The sequence below is a fragment of the Herpailurus yagouaroundi genome, unplaced genomic scaffold (assembly GCF_014898765.1).
Source record: "Herpailurus yagouaroundi ecotype Mexico unplaced genomic scaffold, PumYag 181, whole genome shotgun sequence".
NCBI lineage: Eukaryota > Metazoa > Chordata > Mammalia > Carnivora > Felidae > Herpailurus > Herpailurus yagouaroundi.
The window spans coordinates 29,928,038-29,946,940 of NW_024412412.1; the positions used below are offsets into that span (position 1 = coordinate 29,928,038).

The 18,903-nt window shown below is 40.9% G+C and overlaps 1 protein-coding gene and 1 long non-coding RNA gene across 8 annotated transcripts in view; one reads left to right on the plus strand and one right to left on the minus strand.

The window, feature by feature from the left end:
- NRG1 (neuregulin 1) overlaps positions 1 to 18,903 on the plus strand; it is a 1,118,472-nt gene that overhangs the window by 826,558 nt on the left and 273,011 nt on the right. The window lies entirely within an intron of this gene.
- Positions 17,561 to 18,903, minus strand: part of LOC121039805 (uncharacterized) — a 26,612-nt gene continuing 25,269 nt past the window's right edge. Inside the window, exons 3-4 of one of the 2 annotated variants that reach the window (XR_005794999.1) lie at positions 18,541 to 18,640; positions 17,561 to 17,752 (exon numbers count right to left, since the gene is read on the minus strand). This is a non-coding gene — a long non-coding RNA (uncharacterized LOC121039805). Of the gene's footprint in view, positions 17,753 to 18,417; positions 18,641 to 18,903 lie in introns of those variants that run through there. The other variant, XR_005794997.1, reaches the window with a different exon arrangement.

The window sequence follows — 18,903 nt, forward strand, 5'->3', positions numbered from 1 at the left end:
TTTTTTTTTTTTTTTTTTTTTTTTTTTTTTTTTTTTTTTTTTTTTTGCGGTCATAAGTACTTTCCCCCCTCCCAACAGAATATAAAAACTAGAATTCCTTTGGGATGGGAGTCTGAGAGAGGGCGGGAAGGTTGGAAACACACTACTTGTGTTTGAGGGTGCCAACCTTGTCCTAATATTTGTGAGATGTACCTTACTGGATCTCTCCTCAGCAAAGAAAATACTCCACAGTTTAAGGAAACAACAAGTGCCACATTCACTTCACATTGCCAGTGATCCCTAGTTAATGAAATAGTTTGCCATTCCAATGGTAAAATTCTTTCTAAAACTTTCTCTTGGTTCCATCACACAAACCACAAAACAGAGAATTGCCTCCTTCTGCATTTAGCCATTTGCTTTAAATGTTTTTCCTTTCTTTTCTTTTTTTTTTTTTTTTTTTTTTTTTTCTTTTTTTTTTTTTTTTTTTCTTTTTTCTTTTTCCTTGCTTTGAAAATAGTTCTCACCACCCTTTGGAAAGATCTACCAACTGCAGTAAGAATGAGTCTTGATTTTTAATGAGCTGGATCTTAAAGAGATGAACTCAAGTATAGTTTGAATTATTTTAGAAATTTTGCTTTGTTGATTGACACACTATTTAACTTGCCACCATGCTGCTTCTAGGAATCTCTTTTTTTGCTTTTAGGAATCGCTTTTAGGAATCTTTTATAACCTGTCTCCTTGCCCTCATTAGATCTTTACAGATGTCACCAACACTTAGAGGCATTGCCGCCTATAGACAGGCAGACAGCTATTTCTCTGCAAGCTGTTTTAGTTTGACTCCGATCGATAGGCTTATCTTTGCTTCTATTCAATTATCTTTTTTAGAAACAATAGAATTCTTCATCTCTGAGACACAGTGGATGAAAGGGCACACTGTCTTGACCTGATGCTTCTTTTATTTCAGAAAACCCATTTTCTAATCACTTTTCCTTGTACCCAAGTGAGTGTTTTTTCCCTACATTTTATAATTTGTCACCATTTGCATTTTTGGTGGATTGTTTTGAGTTGAGTTTTCTGATATGAAGGTTGTGGTTATTGATCAGTCACCATCAGTTATGGTACCAGGCCAGTGAAATGTACCCTTCTTTCTTGACTGCATTTAGAAGTGCTCATTTTTTTTTAATTTTTTTAAATGTTTATTTATTTTTGAGACAGAGAGAGACAGAGCATGAATGGGGGAGGGGCAGAGAGAGAGGGAGACACAGAATCGGAAGCAGGCTCCAGGCTCTGAGCCATCAGCCCAGAGCCTGACGCGGGGCTCGAACTCACGAACTGTGAGATCGTGACCTGAGCTGAAATCGGACACTCAACCGACTGAGCCACCCAGGCGCCCCAGAAGTGCTCATTTTTTACTCAAAAGAGGTGATCCAACTAGAATCTACTTGGGTTTAGTAGATTTGAAACAAGCAAAAAACATTTGAAAACAAAGGCTTATTCTTTTTTAATCGAAAAAACATCCCATCAGACAGATTCTGTACTGTTAAATAGTTAACATTGATCGTATTGGGGGTAAAAAAAGATTGTGTTGCTGAAAGTCTTCTCTTGAGTCAACCTACCTTCTCAGCTCCAAAAAGTGTGTGTGTGGGGGGGGGGGATGATTTTATTAACACTTTTAAGTTCTAGATAGTTATTTGACTATTTTATGGCCAGCTTTAGGGATGATGCTCAAAATTTGGAGACTAGATATGAACAGAAAGCTACCAATGAGAAAGAATGGAGAAATTGGTCGTAAGTGCCCATGAACACACTCTCATGCTTTCCCTTACAGGCACATGATTGAACTTGTCCAGGTAACATCCCATCAGGTATCTCCACTGCTTTAAAAAGTCACTGTAATTTCCACATGGCTTACCAAGGGATAAATTGTGGTGTAGAGAGAAAGAAGTAGGAGGTTATTTCCTAAGATTCTGACCTTGAGGTCTCGGCCTTTATCCTTGATTTCCTCTCATACCAGTCCTCAATGAAATATATTTAGTACACATTCATCTTCTTTTAATGCAGTTTTCTTTGCTGAAATAGTGTAAAGGACACCAAAAAGAGTTGGAAGATTGTGTTCTCTGGAGGCCTGTTTTTGTGACCTTGAGTGAGAGTTGATTTTTCTGGCCAAGGTTTCTTCACTTCTAGGTGAACATAATCATAGCTACTCTGGAGGCTCAAATGGAACATCTGGGGTCATGTTTTGTAATTTGCAATATGCACCTTAGTAGGATTTTTATTGTTGTTTGTTTTGTTTTGGCCTCCCTTCTTCCTCCACCCCGCCTCCCCCCCCCCCCCCCCCAGCACCATAGAGAAATGCTGAGGCTGCGTGGGAGGAAGTGAGAGCCATCTGGTGAGGATGACACATGAAGTCCATATTTGTCAAATGACTTCTCCTTTTCAATTCTGCTACTTACCAGTTTCTCCTCGGACTTCTGAGAGTGTTCCCTCTGTGTGTTTTGTCCCTCTGCTGCTTGGGAGATACAAGTCTATTAATGACAAATGGGTGGGGGAATTTAGGCTATAGGATAAAGGAGAAAGAATGAAGTCTTTGAAGATGAGTTTGAATCCACTTTGACCTTAAACAAGCTACATCATGACTGAACCTTTTTTGTCACACTGAGTTGTTGAAGGCATTAGAGATGACACATTACATGTGTACCCTAGTACACAGAAGGGCTGGATAAATGGGTGGTTAGTACCCACCTGCTTATTACTATCACTATTTGAAAAAAAAAGACAGTATTTTCTGCACACAGGATACTCACTAAATTTTATTTTCCTTAGTGTACAGGAATGGTCTTTAGAGGCAATCTAGCAAGTGACATCGAATTTGGTTGTTAATTTTACAGATGAGGAAACTAAAGCCCTAGAACTAAAAGTCATCTTTTCCTTTAAAATATGTAAATAACCCCAAATCTTGGACTAGAAAGCCAAAGTCACAATCAGATTCTTTCCATGATAATATAGTATTTAATAATGCTCGGTCTTTCATTTTCTGGTTTCATCCTGGATTCTAGACCCAACCAAATCTACCTGTTGTCCTCTGACCCTCATGTACCTGATTACTGAGAAGCTTGGTCAGTCCATCTTCAATGGTTTCCTCAGGCTTATAACACCCTGGCCTTCCATTCATATATGTTCTTTTTTGGCATCCTACCCTGGACACAAACCTACTGAGATGCCTTTTCGTTATATATGTATATATATTTTAGTTACTTACCAAATGCATTTATAGTAATATATTCCTGTACATTTGTAACAGAGGACAGTTCTGATGAACACAGACATGTTCTCTCATATTCTAGGTAAAAGAATCATGTGAAATTAAAATAAAAATTTTATTTAGAAGAGTAATCTTGAGTATCTGTACACTTAATCTAACAGTCTTGCTCATCCCTCAAAACATTCTGGGAACTCCTTGCATTCTCTGGCTTGAGGAATGACTATGATGAGAAGAAGAGATTTTTGGGGAGGTAAGGAGACTGATAACATTAGAAAGCAGATTCCAGAATCCTAAGTTCACACGCTCTCTCACGAAGTCTCTATTCTAGAGTCACAAAGATACTCCCCAAAATATTCCCCTCCCTACCAGGTGCCAATGATCCTTCTTCTGGTTCTTCCCAGTAACTGTTTTCAGTGCTCTTCCTGCTTCCATGGCTGCAGTTTTACATTATAGAACAGGTCCTGTGTGGCAGGGATGATACAAGGTGCTCTACAAATGTTGTCTCATTTGATTTTTGTGAGGATTATTGGTTTATGCATGCAAAGCACACAAAATTGCTCTCCAGTGGCACAGAGCACTGAGAAGACTTAATGATAACAATGTTTCCCTCCCTAGAAATCCAGTATCTTTAATTTTTTGGCAGTAATTCTCCCTCCCTGCTTCTTGGACCTTCCTCGTCACCTTGTTAAAAACCCCAAGGGTCGTCAGCTGCTTCCTCTGCCCCTGCCATCTCTCCAAAGGTCCCTGGGCACCACTGCTTGACCTCTTCCTTAGAAAGTTTCTTCTAATACCTCCATCTTTTTACTTGTAATTCGTTCCTGGTTTAAGAAGAAATGTACTGCTGACTGAGAAAGTGTGGCAGTTGGGGGAAAATGAGACTTAGGTGTTAAATAAATCTAAGCTCAAATCTTGGTTCTGTCACAGTTGGCACCATCTTAGGCCAGTTAAATCATTTGACAATAATAATCATTAATGTCACAGAACACTTACTGATTGTTATAGACGAGGCATTAAGTTAGGTGATTTAAGTGGGTTATCTCAATTTGCTCTCTGGTTTTTAATCTCTGTTTTCAAAAATGAAGACAAACATGCAGGTATTGTTGAGGAATGGTAAAAATTGAACGGGTACCATCAGGATCCTGAAGAGTGGAAAACGTATTCTGTGCCCCAGCGTGTGGAAATCAGGGAAATGGAAATTGATTTGAAAAACGTATGTGACCGTGCTCGCTTCGGCAGCACATATACTAAAATTGAAAAACGTATGTGACCAAAATTGTGGAAAAAGGAAAGTCTGCTGAAAAAGATACTTCTTTCTCTCTGTGCAATCGAGGACAAATGGAAAAATGAAGAACCAACTGCATGGAGAATAAGAGCGAGGCATGTGCAGAATTTTAGAATTGGACCTAAGAGAGCAGAGGGTCATGTATGAAAGAAATAATTCATTCTGCCAGGGTCTTCTCTGCTGGTGCTATCTTCTCTCATAAGCTATCAGGTAATGAATTACGTTTTCTCCTTTATGTGCTCACGGGCACTAAGAATACCATGGATCCCATACGATTACAGAAAAGTTTCATTCCAGGAGGGCAAAGGGGACGTTTCCTTCTGACTTATATTGAGGCATCCATGATGACTGTGGACAAAGATGAGCATAAACTTTTATGGGTGGGCACCAGGCCATTTCTTTTCTAGAGGGTCTATAAGATATTTTCCATGTTCATTTTGATGCAAGAAGCTATCTGTTCTGTAGGACTGACTTTTTTGGCAACACATGAGAATTACCAGTGATTATGGCTTTTGCTACTCTCTATAGTAACTCCCCTCATTTCCTTCAGTCTTTATATATGACCTGCTGTAAATATTGACAGTTATGTTGTTGGAAAAAATAACACAGGGCAGCTTTTCTTAAGCTCCAAACTGCATTTCGTGGTTAATTGATTGGCCAGCTGGCCCTGCCGTCTCTTGACCTCTACAAGAGCCAGCAAGATTGATGGTTTCAACAGCCTTTCACGGTGCACTGAAGCATTCAGATCCATCTTTTGTTATTTGGGAAACACTAAGTTCTTATGTAGCACATTATTTAGATGGATTCCGGGGCTGATGAGTTGGGAGGCAGGCAAATGCCCAACTGGAAGACAATGTCTGTAGATCAAAGGAGCCGAAGAGACAGAGAGTTCATAAAATGTGAATACAATTCCAGGGGAGGATTGATGATTATGGAAGCAGAAAGCCAATCAAGTTAAATATTCATTCCAGCAACAAGTCCGATCGCCTCACTGAGACCCATCCCTCCGCGAAGTTTCCTCAGCTTTTCAAGGTCTACACAAGGAAAGAACAAAGCCGTGAAGGATGCTCTCATTCCGGAAAGCCGGCTGCAAGATGGCATGAATCAGAGGTCAGCAACTACCACTGAGAGTTCATCGCATTCGACCCATAAAGAATAAGTCTCAAACTCCAGTTCTGCAGGAGTGGTTTAGCGTCATCAACACCACTGAGCCCTAATGAATGTGACAATGTAGGATTATTGGGTCATTTCCTCAGAAACTTTTTTTCTCCCTAGAAATAAAACAGAACTGAAACTCATGTCCTAAATGTTCCATTTAGATTTTCACATATGAATGTCATGGATCAGGTGATAGAAAGGTAGATTAACAGGAAAGACCCTGGAAGATAGTGTCATATTTCAAGAGCATAATCATAATATTATGATTACAAAACACTAGATGTCTATGTTTAAAAAAAAAAACTGTTGGCTTAATGTTACCGTCTGTGTCTCTCAGTTGCCATTTAAACATCTCAACTTTTAATGACTTTTAGGAGTAGGTGAGGTGGGACAGTGATAGAGGAAGAAAGGATAAAAAGAAACACTGAATCCTAAAAGTAGGGCTGGATGGTTAAGAGTGATTAATTTAGTCTTTGGTCTCTTATAGTATGTGGTTTAACTCCCTGTACAGTGTAGGGAATAAAATGTCTCAGTTTAGTTGTTGGTTTGAATCTTGTAAAAAATCCTAATAGGGATAACTTTGTTCCACTCTATTCCTTTTTGCTTAGCTTGCTGAGTTATCCTGACCAACGACACCGTCCAATACAATAGACACATTGGAGATTTGGAAAATCACAACATGTAATAAATCTGTGTATAATTCTTACCCTCCACAACAATTGAGGAGTTGAAATTGCCTGATCTTTTCAAGTGAATGTTGCCACTTTGACCCAGGCAAGCAAGAGATAAAACAACAATACCAACCAGCAGTTTCAAGCATCCTTGTGCTGCATAATAACTCAGCAGTAGGCTTTGCTAATGGTGTTTATGAGCTGCCAGGCTAGGATTGGCCCTGAGGCAAGGAGGCATTTGCCCAGTGGGCTCCTTCTGTGTGGGGGGCCTTTTTGCAGCCTGGGGGCCCTTTTAGGTGACTCTCAGCAGGAGCGGTCTCTGCAGGCCAAGGCCTTTTGCAGTGAGCTAACTGTGTTCAATTACCACTTTAAGGTCCATGCAGCATTCAGAATGTTTTAGGACACCAATATAATACCATAAAAACTATTATGTAGGGCAGGACCTCCTCTATGCCAGGAGGTCATGGCTGCTGTTTTTTTAGGTATTATTTATTTGATGCCATCAGTGGGAATTAAACAAACCAAAACCAAAGGTTTCCCAAAGTTTACTCGAGATCATCATATCCTAAAATCAAGTGGCCCTATAAAGTGAAGCTCAGAAACAGTCAACCATGGGCCATGAGATGAGTAAAGAAGTAGCTTATATACAAAAGAAGACAAGAATAGAGACACGGTGATGGCTAAACACAGGCAAATGAAGCAGTAATTGAGAGCCAAGCTTTGGACCATCCAAACTGTCTTTTGACCTTAAAATGATACAAAATATTCATGAGTTCACATTAAAGAAGGAAATCAGCAATGCTCAATATACTTTAGGTTTCATTTGACACCCACAACTGAAACTACCTTTTAGGGGTATGTGTATTCACGTCAGCAAAGAATGTAATTGAGTTTGGAAATTATCTCCAATGCTACCTGTTCAGACCTGTGATTTCAGCTCCCTGTTGTACTGTTGTACTGAATTCTACTGGAAAGAGTTCTCATGATGGTATCTGTTTACCAAGGGGCTGTGCCCACATGCTCTAAGGTACTGAGATAAATTGTAAATCTGTACCTAATTCACATAAAACATAATTTTAAGGGAAATACTTGAGAGACAGATCCTGGCTGGGTGCCAGGGAATCTCAGACAGGTTCCCAGTCTCTGTAACTTGTGGAAGCAATGGAGTCATTGAAATTGGACAAACTGAACCCAATTTATTCGTCACAGTTTAAAGGGGAGGAGAGTCAGGGATGTGGTGCAAACGAGGGGCGGCACACTCAGAGGTCAGAGGATTGTTGCCTTTTATAGCTCTTCACTTATTTTTTTTTCTAATTATTATTTGGTTTTTGGTAAAAGAAAAATACAACTTTTGATATCTCTGTAAGGTCCATCAAGGATGCATGAGATCTGTCCAATATATGTCCAAAATTCTGGTGAGTTTAGAGAGGAGGTGAAAAAAGGATGAGGAAGATTTAAGAAGGTCATTACCCGAATCAGTGAACAAAATCCCACTAGGCCCCGCAATGCAAGGAGGATACATCTGGGGGAAACAGACCCCCAAATCCCAGCCTTTGAGGCAATGGGGCAAGATGGCAGAAGCGATTACTACGAACGCAAGGCAATGTGGGGAGTCATAAAAAGGAGGCACGATTGTGGTCTCCAAGATGGCACACCCGAGGCCCCATCCGTCTAAGAGGCCGTTTGCAAAGTGGTTCGGTTTATGGAGCCTGGAGTCAGGCTGCACCGATACCCATCTCAGCTTTACCACTAACAGCTGCATGACTTTCTCTGCTTTCATTTGTCATCTTTACTATGGAGCTGAGAGTAGTTGGGAATAGTTGCTATAAGGATTAAGTAAATTGATACAAAGGGCTTAGAACAGGGTCTGGTGGACTTTCTGTTGCATCAGGAAATTGTCTTGATGTTGTCTTCCAGTTGTCCTGAAGACTGAGTTGGACGAGGATAGGGAGGCACATCTCACTCATCAGTGAGAGGTGTCAGTGTCAGTGGGAACACAAGCAAGGAGAAATGCCTGGCCCTCCTGGGGCAAGGAGGGGAGGATCAAGAAGACCTCTAAGTGAGCCTGAATGTTCTAGTGAGTGTGAGAGCTGGGATCAGGCCATCAAGACCCCTGAATACTAAGACGGGGAGTTTCTTTTTTATTCTCTATGAGAGTTTTCCACGTCTCTCTTCCTTTGAAGACAAAAAAACGGTGCTGTGTGAGTAACAGATGACTGGGTATGACTGTGAACAGAATTAAGCACCTGTGATCAAATAAAATTCACAACAAAATTGATTTATCACATTAATGATATGCATAGTCAAATAATAACCAGGTCTCCGGAGGAAGAACCCTGATGTATATAAATACTCTTCTCGTGGTCAGCCGAAACTATCAACGTGACGTCACTGAACAGGGAGTTGGGAAGAGAAGCTGGCATATCGTCCGCTCTCCTGAGCAGGCGTGAGTGGGTGCCGGCTGGCAGAAGCAAGCCTCCGCATTGCGCTTGGTCTCCACACGCATAGGATGAGCTCCTTGAAAGCAGTGACTACACCTTATCCTCACATGCCTCACACTAGGCACCTAATAGTTATGCTATATGTATGTATATGTGTGCAGATGACAAATCATGTGTAGATACATACTTACATGTACAAATACAGATCTGGAAAATGGTTGTGACTGGCATTGCCTTCAGAGAGCCAACCCAAATCCTGGGTTTGTTTTACTTGTTTCCAGTATCTGTAAATAGCATCCGTGTTGGAGTGTCCCCCGTTTAGTCTTCGCACATGGATGACACATGCCAAAAACCAAAAGCTCCCATATCCTCCTAAACAGCTCGAGGCTGAGGGCCCTGTGCCCCGAGGGCCCTGCTTGCCAGAAGCAGCCTGTCTGGACCTTCGTCTGTTGTTCTGCTGTGATTAGGAAGGGACGGCTCCGGTGCTGTGGGTCATTCTGTCCCCCAGCCCAGTCCCTTCCTCATCCACTAGGAAGGAGCAGGGGCAGAGTCCTGACAAGAGGAAATGCATGAGCAGGCGGAAGGAACAGGAAAAGTGAGATCAAGGTCCCAGGCTTCTTTAGAGTGTTGAGACAGGAGGATGGAAGTGGGGGGGGGGGCCGGGAACAGCTGCAGACAGATGGGCTGAACTAAAGCTCCAAAAACATTCCTCTTCTCAATCAGGAGTTCTCTAAGCCAGGTCGGTGTTAGCACGCGACCCTTGCCATTTACAGCAAGGCAAAGGGGCAAAATGACTAATTTGGGGAAAGTGCTTGATCTAAGGGGAGAGGAGGGTGCGCAATGCGAGACTTAGGCTGTCTCAGTGGCATCATCCTGCAGCCCCCTGCCTTGCATGTGGTACACTCAGTTCATGTCTGGATGACAGTGAGGTAGCTCCAAGGGAGCCTGTAACTGTGTATGAATGTGTGTGTGTGTGTGCGTGTGTGTGTGTGTGTGTATGTTGACTAGGGAGATGAGAGAGCATTTTTTTTCCTCAGAGATTCCACTTTTTGTAATTCACTGTCCCATTATCTTCCATACATTTCTGGCTAAATCTTGCTTTTCCTCATTTGCAGCCTGGCTGGAGGTGCCCTTTGTTCACAGAGGGATAACAGTTTACTCCCTGAGATTAGAACATATTTTAGGAAGACTCCCACAGATTCTCCACGCCTCTTGCCTCCAAAAAGACAGTCACATAGTAAACCAAAAGAATTATCGTGCTAGCAAGGATTTCAAGTAATCTGACCTCTGCCTCCATTTCCAACCTCTTCTCTCACCACGAATGTCATGTTCGCATTCTCCTCTTGTCCCTTACCCTGGATTCAGAGCCAAGTGACTATTTCTACTTCCCGTGCTCAGTATGCCCCACAGTTGCTTATGTCTGAGGCCCCCATCCTGCTCCTTATAAGCCTTTTCTAGAACGTGCTTCTCTCCATCTGCAAACTTACAGTGATCTCTTGTGAAGCTCCTTGAAGGCAGGGTCGGGGACTCTGGCTAGTCTTCTTTGTATTTCTGACTTTAGCACAGGTATGGAGGGCTGAATGTCTGGTCTCTCAGGTGGATGGCATAGCTGTCATGTCAATTTCCTCTCGCTGCTGTGAAGGGGAGAAAAGGTGGGGAGGGGCCTCCAGAAATAACTTCATCCCTTTCACAGTTTTTTATGACTGCCCCAAATGTCCTCTGCCCATAAGACAGCGTGGGCAGAACCATAGAGCTTCAGGAGAAGCCCTTTGAGTATTTGATTCAGGTGGTAAACAGAACAAAAACAGTCTAGAGCACCAAGGAAACCATCTGGCTTCTGTGCAAAACACAGTGAAAATGAGAGAGAAGTGGAGAAACAAAGTTAGGCTGCTCAAGTGCTCAGATACAAGGTATCGGACATCTCTATACGATGGCTATCAGTAGGCAGAAGAAATAGACAATGACAAAATGTGAATTAGCACGATTTAGGAAGAGGCTTATATGGAGAAAATGTGAGAGAAGGGAGTCAGAATTGACAGAAGTTTCAAGAACAGATCACCAATGAAAGGGGGTAACATTAATGAATGAAGTCCTGCTAGAGACTTAGGGATTGCCTTTTGCCTTTTTCTGGTATGCTAACTTATGATGGGAAATATTATACTCTGTCTATTTTTAGGAAATTATTTTTGTTCTTTGCCACTTTTACCTTTTAGTCTCAAAAGAATATAAAAGCAGTTTTATTTAAGGCACCCTAATTTGCTCAAGCAACTACCAAATTGCCAAAATTTAACGCTAAGTCTAGACCATCTTTCCTTTGTCTAGATTTAGTGGATAGCAGGTGCTTGATACACATTAATAAAGTGACTGAAAAATCTGGAGTAAGTGAAAAAGTCATTTTTTATTAAAAACATATAGAACACATTTTTGTCAAATGAACATAATTGGCAAAGAAAAAAAAATCTCCTCTTTTGAATTTCTGAGTTTCCATTCTTGCCAATAATAACATGTAAGAGTCTGTGATGTCCCCTGCCAACTATTGGATTATATTTTTTCTCACACTTGAAAAAAAAGAGTAAAACCAAAATCAGTTTGAAAATCAGTTATGATATTGCCTCAAATGTGCCCCTGAGCGCGTAAACGAGATTAGATTTAAGGACCGGATTTAAATCTCCCTGTAGCTCCATTTCTACTTTGGCAGGGTGTGTAAAGACACGCCAGAGGGGCACAGAATGTTAACTTTTAGTCATTTGACTTCTCAGGTTTTCTGAGAGAGAAATTGATCTGAAAAGATAAACTTTTGGAGACTATGTTTTGTTTTGTTTCGTTTCGTTTCGTTTCGTTTCCTTTCTTCTTGCTGTAAGGCAGGGTTTGATGATCTCTTCAGGTCCCTTCCAATCCCCTACGTTTCCTTCCCAAGTAGAGTAAGTATTTGACTCCAGAAGGGGTGATAAATGTCTTTGTGCGCTGCCATTCCAGAGATGAGAGCCAGATGAGATTTTAGAAATCCCAGAACAAAGGAAATGTGTACCACTTTATCCTTGCAGCTTCTCAAGACTGCTTGACAATCTTCCCATCCCCTGGAGTAGAGACCCCTTGTGGAGCATTTGGTGCCACCGGACCCTGAAAAGCACGCAGCATCTGTTGGGGGACACAATCTGGTTTCTGTGGATCAGAAGCATTTCTCTAAACATTAGAGTCTAACGGACTTTTAAAGAGAGGGGGTCTACCCAGAAACCTCGTTACAGGTCCCTTTCAACCAGAGTCAGAACTGAGAATACTCAGCAGATGGTTGTGAAGTGAGGTAAATTGCATGCAGCCTTCAGTCATTAGTGACAGATCTATTTTAAAGGCATGAGGTTGTGTAGCCGGGTACAAAGGCAGCTCGTGATTCTAATTGTTGGGCTCCATTAGAAGGGATCTTTCTGGAGACCCATGGTTTCTTACAGCACCACAGTCTACCCCCAAATGAAAAGTATCCTGCTGGCTAATTAACTTGCGCACTTTCCTTTTCCATTGTGTCCTGACTTTTTTGTTTTAATCCCAGACCCTGTTTGTAGTAGGACTGAGGGAGCCTTCTATTATTTCACCCAAATATTTTATGATGAACAGTGTCAATCCACCACTCACTCTGATTTCATTGCTTTCGTCTTACTTTTCATTATCATCTGCAATAGAGGGGGAGATATTTTTTTTTTTAATTCAAGCTCTCGTCTCATTTTTCAGTATGGTGAAACTCCGTGATTCTTGGGAGATGGATTTCACCCTGTTTTTAAAAGTCCTGTGTAAGAACATACAGTGTGATTAATTTGGTTTTCATTTATTTCAACACCCCATGTGAACATTACTAAATAATGAAGAATTCGATTTCATGATAAAATATGCAGCAGTGTCTTTTGCCTAGAAGTTCTATTTGAGCAAGTGCATTGCCAAAGAAAATCAGAGGAATTCATGGAAGACTGGGGATGTTAAAGTAATCTTCTTCTTGAAGTTGTATTCATAACATGTGAAGTGAAATATAGGAGCAAATGAGACCATTGAAGAGAGAGATCATTATACTTCTGACCATTTGGGAAGCACCCCCAGGAAATTGTTTGAAGGACCATGAATTGTTCAGTAATGTTCTCTTAACCATATGATCTGTGGAATAAGGAGGCAGAAGTGGAAAGACGATGGGTGGATGGGAGGAGCCTCAGATGCCACAGAAATCTGTAGCACCTGGGTGAGAATGACACTTCAAAAAGTTGAAGGTAATGGCCAGCACCTGGCCCAGGGCTGGCATGACAGGCACACTTCTTCTAAGGAGACTTCCAGGCTTGTTCCTGGTGAAGGACCAAGACTGCATGATCCCAGGGCTGAAGACAGTCAAAGATATTAAGTAGTAGAAGGTAAACATTTAAATTAATAACTCGTATTAGTTCTCTACATGTCTGTAAAAGGCTTTCAGTGAACAATAGTTGGCAGATATTACCAGTGGAAAATACAGCCAAACTTTGGCTCATCCAACACGTTGTCATCACTACCACTTTAATATTTAAGAGATTAGTGTTTCAAGACTCTTCCAAAAAAATTGTATTTGGAGCCTGATTGAAAGACTTCTCTGCTTCCCTTCATCATTCTTTGTTAATTTCTGACTTCGGATGTTCTAAATACAGTTAAATCGTATATGCCTATCGGGAACTCAAAATGTAGTTCCGATCAGCAGAATGAACATCACCTGGGAAGTTGTTAAAAATGCCAGTTCTTAGGCCTGACCTCAGACCTACTGAATCAGAAGCTTAGGGGCGTGGGCCTGCCTTTGTTTTAATAGGTCCTCCGGGTGATTCTGATGTGCTCTCAAGTTTTAGAAATGTGTCTCATGGGAATGAATAGGTACTAGGGCGTTATGACTTGAAGGACTGTTCTTGAGTCAGTCTTTGTGATTCTTGAAGTAGATAATAGTGGATCGGTGTTATTTCAGTACCTGTTAGGGTCAAAGCCTTCCATTGGTATCATTGGTACTAAATACAGAGCAGGAGTGTGGTTCTTGTCACTCATGGTCACATGGAGAAAGGTGGGAATGTCAGAGCGCAAGGACACCCATTGTGTCCTCAGGGAAGGGGGCTTGTCCATCTTGTTGTGTGTCCATCTTGTTGTGGGACCACTCAGCCCTACTGTTGTGACTTCACACTAAAGGTTCCAGTCTTCGATTTTGTATCCTCGGTACTTCTTGGTATGCTGTGTTGCTGGTATCAGAAGAATTACACTGCAAATCAAGCATCAATGTTTACAAACGTTTTAGGGGGACTAATTTGGTTTTCTTCCGTTTTCTTGGGGAGTCACTGCCTAACCATAGTATAGTTCCTAAGTAATCTGTATAATAGAAGTAGCCATACTTACCCTACAGAAATCTTGGGAAGATAAGGTAGAAAAGATCCCTAACAGGCCTACCATAATGTCAGACCCATACAGATGATCAATTATTTGATGCCAACACAATTATTTTGGTTACTTTGAAGCTTCTTTTAGTTTCTCTCAAATACCACCTTTGGAACTAATCATAAAGAACCAATTCACAAGAAAATTGGTCTTATTTTATGAAAGCACGTAGCACCTGTGACATACTTAAGGAGATGAGTATTTGAATCTATTATCCTGGCATGTCTGTTAAAAATTAGTATTTAAATAAATTTCCTGGGGTGTCTGGGTGCCTCAGTCGGTTGGGCATCGGACTCTTGCTTTGGACTCAGGTCATGATCTCATGGTTGTGGGATCAAGCCCCATTCTTGGGATTCTCTCTCTGTCTCTCTCTCTGTCTCTCTCTCTCTCCCTCTTTCCCTTTCCTGCTCACACTCTCTTTCTCTCTCTCTCAAAATAAATAAACTTAAAAATAAAATAAAATAAATTTCCTAATCAGTCCTATCATGTAGAATAAGATACTTTATTCCTTCATTATTGTAATAGGAGACTACAGAAGAAACAGATGAACTTATTTTTGAGGCCAGGAGGATAGAGTCAGAATGTTCTCTTGCACAAACAAAATAGAAACTCCTTTTCCCTTCAGTTCAGTCAACTTCATATTATTAGATATATAACCATGTTCTAAAGATCTTCTCCCCAGGTAGCCTGGCTTAGAATGGATCCCCAGGCCCATCCCCAGGCTCATGCACAGCTGCTAGAGGAAAAGGCTGTCTCTCTCCACTGACTCCAGGAATGTCTCTGGGAATTATATATCAAATTCAAGGCAATTAGTGTAGAGTGCCCACGTGCACAATGGAAGATCAGCCATAACATACTTGGGTCTACGGAGATCACCTTCCTGAACTTGAGCCACATCCTCTAGGGTTTATGAGGGCAAAGGGATACACACAGGGAGTGCTTTTGTTTTTGATTCTCTGGGAGTAGGGTGACCTATCACTCTCCCTCGGTGCTAGAAAACTTTTGCCACGGGGGCGGCTGCGGTGGCTCAGTCAGTTGAGCCTCTGACTTCAGCTCAGGTCATGATCTTGCGGTTTCTGAGTTTGAGCCCTGCATCCAGCTCTGCGCTGACAGCAAGAGCCTGCTTGGGATCCTCTGGCTCACTGTCTCTTTGCCCCTCCCCTGCTGTCTCTCTCTCTCTCTTTCAAAAATAAACATAAAAAAATATGTATATTTTACCACAGCTTGTTCTCTGAAAAGGTAGAAAATTAGACTAAATTCTGGTAAGTGTCAATTGTGCTATATAACCAAGAAGTATCAGTATATAATAGGGTTTATTATGCATAAATCTACATTTTTGTATGTGCTCCCTATAATTATTTCACTCATCAGAGACATGTATCCAGCTGAGACATAAAAACCTGAGTCACGATGTAAAAAAAGCAATTTTCTCCCTCAAACAGTCATGGGGATCAGATTATCTCTATGATTCATCAGGGCCTAGCCCAGTGATGAGCATATACTCTTGAGATGTCCAACAAATCCTAGTGGAATTAAGTCGTAGGAACATTAATTACTCGGCCACAGCATTGCAGTAGGAAGCTGAGTCCTTGCTAGATTTATTTCCAGTTGACCTGCCTGACATTTGGTTTTGCCGCCTGCTTTTCAGTTTTCTTTCTAACCACCAATACTCCTGGAATTTTTCTTTTCCTCTTTTTTGTCTTAATTTGTTTTTAATTTATTTTTATTTGTAGAAAGCACCCCTACACAGTGTCTGCCAGGACCTTCTGGAACTGAATTGCAGCACCTAGCTTAGCCTATGAAACATGCCAGAGAACTCGTTGATATCACGCTATAGATAAACATCCTTAAAACTTTCAGAGCCAATCCTTTCTTTTTCAAGAAAATAAATTCTGAGATATGAGGACTTCGGAAGCAAAAAACAAAGCGCATGGCCCCAAGAAGTGTTTTAAACAGGTCTTGTTCTCCGTCCTTGTGGCCCAGGTTGTGTATTCGCCCCTGTGTTTTCGCTTATTGATGTCCCCCTCAGGATGTTTCATACTGTCAACCCAGGTTTCTTAGAACTGCCTGTCCTGGGCTAGGCAGTCGTCTCATTAAACAAATTTTCATCCGGTAAGGTTTGAGTGTCCGGTGGGGAGAGGGGAGACAGGGGGTTAAGATGCATTGTGTTTTTAGCCAACAATATTAACAAGAAGTGTCTGAGTGTTTCTGATAACATGATGGCAGCCTAACCAAAAACAAAAACAAAAAAAACAAAACCAAAAAAAAAAAAACCCAAAAAAACAAAACTAAGAATAAGGTGGAGACAGGGTCCTAATTAAAACACCTTTTTTCTATCCAAGGAAGAAAAACCTCTCTCGCTGCTTCATTTTGAAAATAAACCCTACTGCAAGTGACTTCCAGTAGCAACTTACCATTCTACCCAAATAGAGGTAATTAAGAGTCCTTCTGTGTGTTAAATTAGGTATCTACAGAGGAGGCCGGGAAGCTTCCGGTGTTTATTGTGAGCCCAAACCTCTTTTCTTGTTCATCACGCTCTAAAAATCGTGTCAGACAGCAGACTGGTGACTCTCAACCCATTAGAACAGCTGAACTAAGAAACTCAATGAAAGGTTCTGAGGCCCACAGAGAAGGAAAAACAGAGTCTGGATTAGCCCTGCTTAGAAGACCACTCACTGGGCAGGGCTCTCTCCAGGCTCCCCCGCGCTCGTGTCTCAAAAAATAACAAACTCTTGAGTGGCCAACAACTGCTACGTTTTATACTTGTAGGTGAATTATTTCTTCTTTGCTTAACATTAAAAAATGCAAGCGATTTTGTGACTTTCAAATGGAGGATTGCGTCCTCTTGGACGTCGGTTGAAAAACCAAGTAAGCAGTAGGGTAAGGTATTTGAAATAGGCATGGTTATATCCCTGTAAATGCTTCCTTGGAAATTGCAGTGCTCCGTGTGGGTATTTCCATCCCTGAGCTGGTTCGGTACAGTAGAGTGGTTGTTCGTGAAAATGAAACTAAACCCACTCCAAGCATCTTTATTCTCTGTCAGGGGAAAAAAAATTGTTTAAGAAATATAAATAGACCAAACAATTTTGCTGTTACCTTTGCTAAAGTTGCAAGGATGAACGGCTTTGAAAGGTAATGAATTCCCCACTGTTGGAGGATCTCGGGTCCTGGATCATTCCAGATGATGTTGGAATATCCGATCTTGAAGGTCCCTTCTAATCCTGAGATCCTGTGGTTGTAAATCTATCATGTTAGTAAAAGAAGAACTTTTAAAGGTGTTTGCAAGGAAATAAGAGAATAATGGAAGGGAAAATGCAGAGGGGGAATTTTTAGATGTTGATAAGCAATCACCTCGTTTTGCAATATATTTTTTTAATTGCCTGTTTGTTTGCGGCAAATGCTGTGTTGTAATCAAGTGGCTTTTACAATAATAAAACACTTCTCCAATTAAACTGCAGCGTGAAGAATTCAAAGATGAATAGAAGTGGTTGTTGCCCTTAAGAAGCTTATTTATAGGCTCTCCTTGTAAAATTGACTTCTTTTTCTGAGGATAAAAGTAATATATGTTTATTGCAAGACATTTGGAAGCTACCAAGAACTATAAATAACCCATAATTGCCCCACTAGAGAAGATCATTTTCAATATTTTTACTATTTTGGTGCATTTCTTCCATGCACATTCAAATTCACATTCATATTAATTTTTCATCTTATGTATCCTATTTTAACCTGCTCCTTAAACTTCCTGATATAATTGCACATTTAAACAGAATTGTATCTCAAAACAGAGCTGAAGTGGCTCATTTGTTGATATTTTAAAAATCCTACCTGGATGAAATCAACAAAAAGAAGCACATCTATGGGGAAGGGGATCAAGGAGTTATTCTGTTCACTTGATCAATTAGGTAGTGATCAGCCTTGATTAAAAGCATAAGTCGCCAAAAAAAAAAAAAGCGTAAATGGCCAGATTGATGCAAAAAATTTCAGTTAGTGGCTATGTATAAGAGGTAAATGAAGACAACAAAAATTAATACAAAAAATTTAAGAATACATCTTTTTTTTTAATGTTTATTTATTTTTGAGAGAGAGAGAGCGCCAGCAGGGGAGTGGCAGAGAGAAAGGGAGACACAGAATCTGAAGCAGGCTCCAGGCTCCGAGGTGTCAGCACAGAGCCCGACACCGGGTTTGAACCCAGGAACTGTGAGATCATGACCTGAGCCCAAGTCAGACACTCAACCAACTGAGCCACCCAGGAGCCCCTAAAAATACTTCTGTTAATGAAAATCAGAGCTCCAAAAAACATATCCAGATTTTCTCAGACTGATCTTTCACCTGGGTAGTTATTGAATAATTCTTTAGCTCTTTTTTGTGCCTGAACGTCAAACTTCATTGTCCTTAGTAGGAAGTTTTCCAAAGTTTCCTGTTTCCAAAGCTGCAAAAAATAACGGGTAAAATGACAAACTATGTAATTCTGGTTCTGTATATAATTCTCAGTCAGTCAATGGCTTGCAGACATATTAATCATTCCTTACGAGTTGTAAACATAGAGTGAACTATAACAAAGAGCATGGAAGAAAATACAAACTTTTCCATTGCATCTGTGGTTCTGATCTCTTTCCCTTTGGTTCTTTGCTCCAACACTGAAACAGTCACTGGGTAATACTAATAATTGTAGCTGGCAGTGACGGGGGGGGG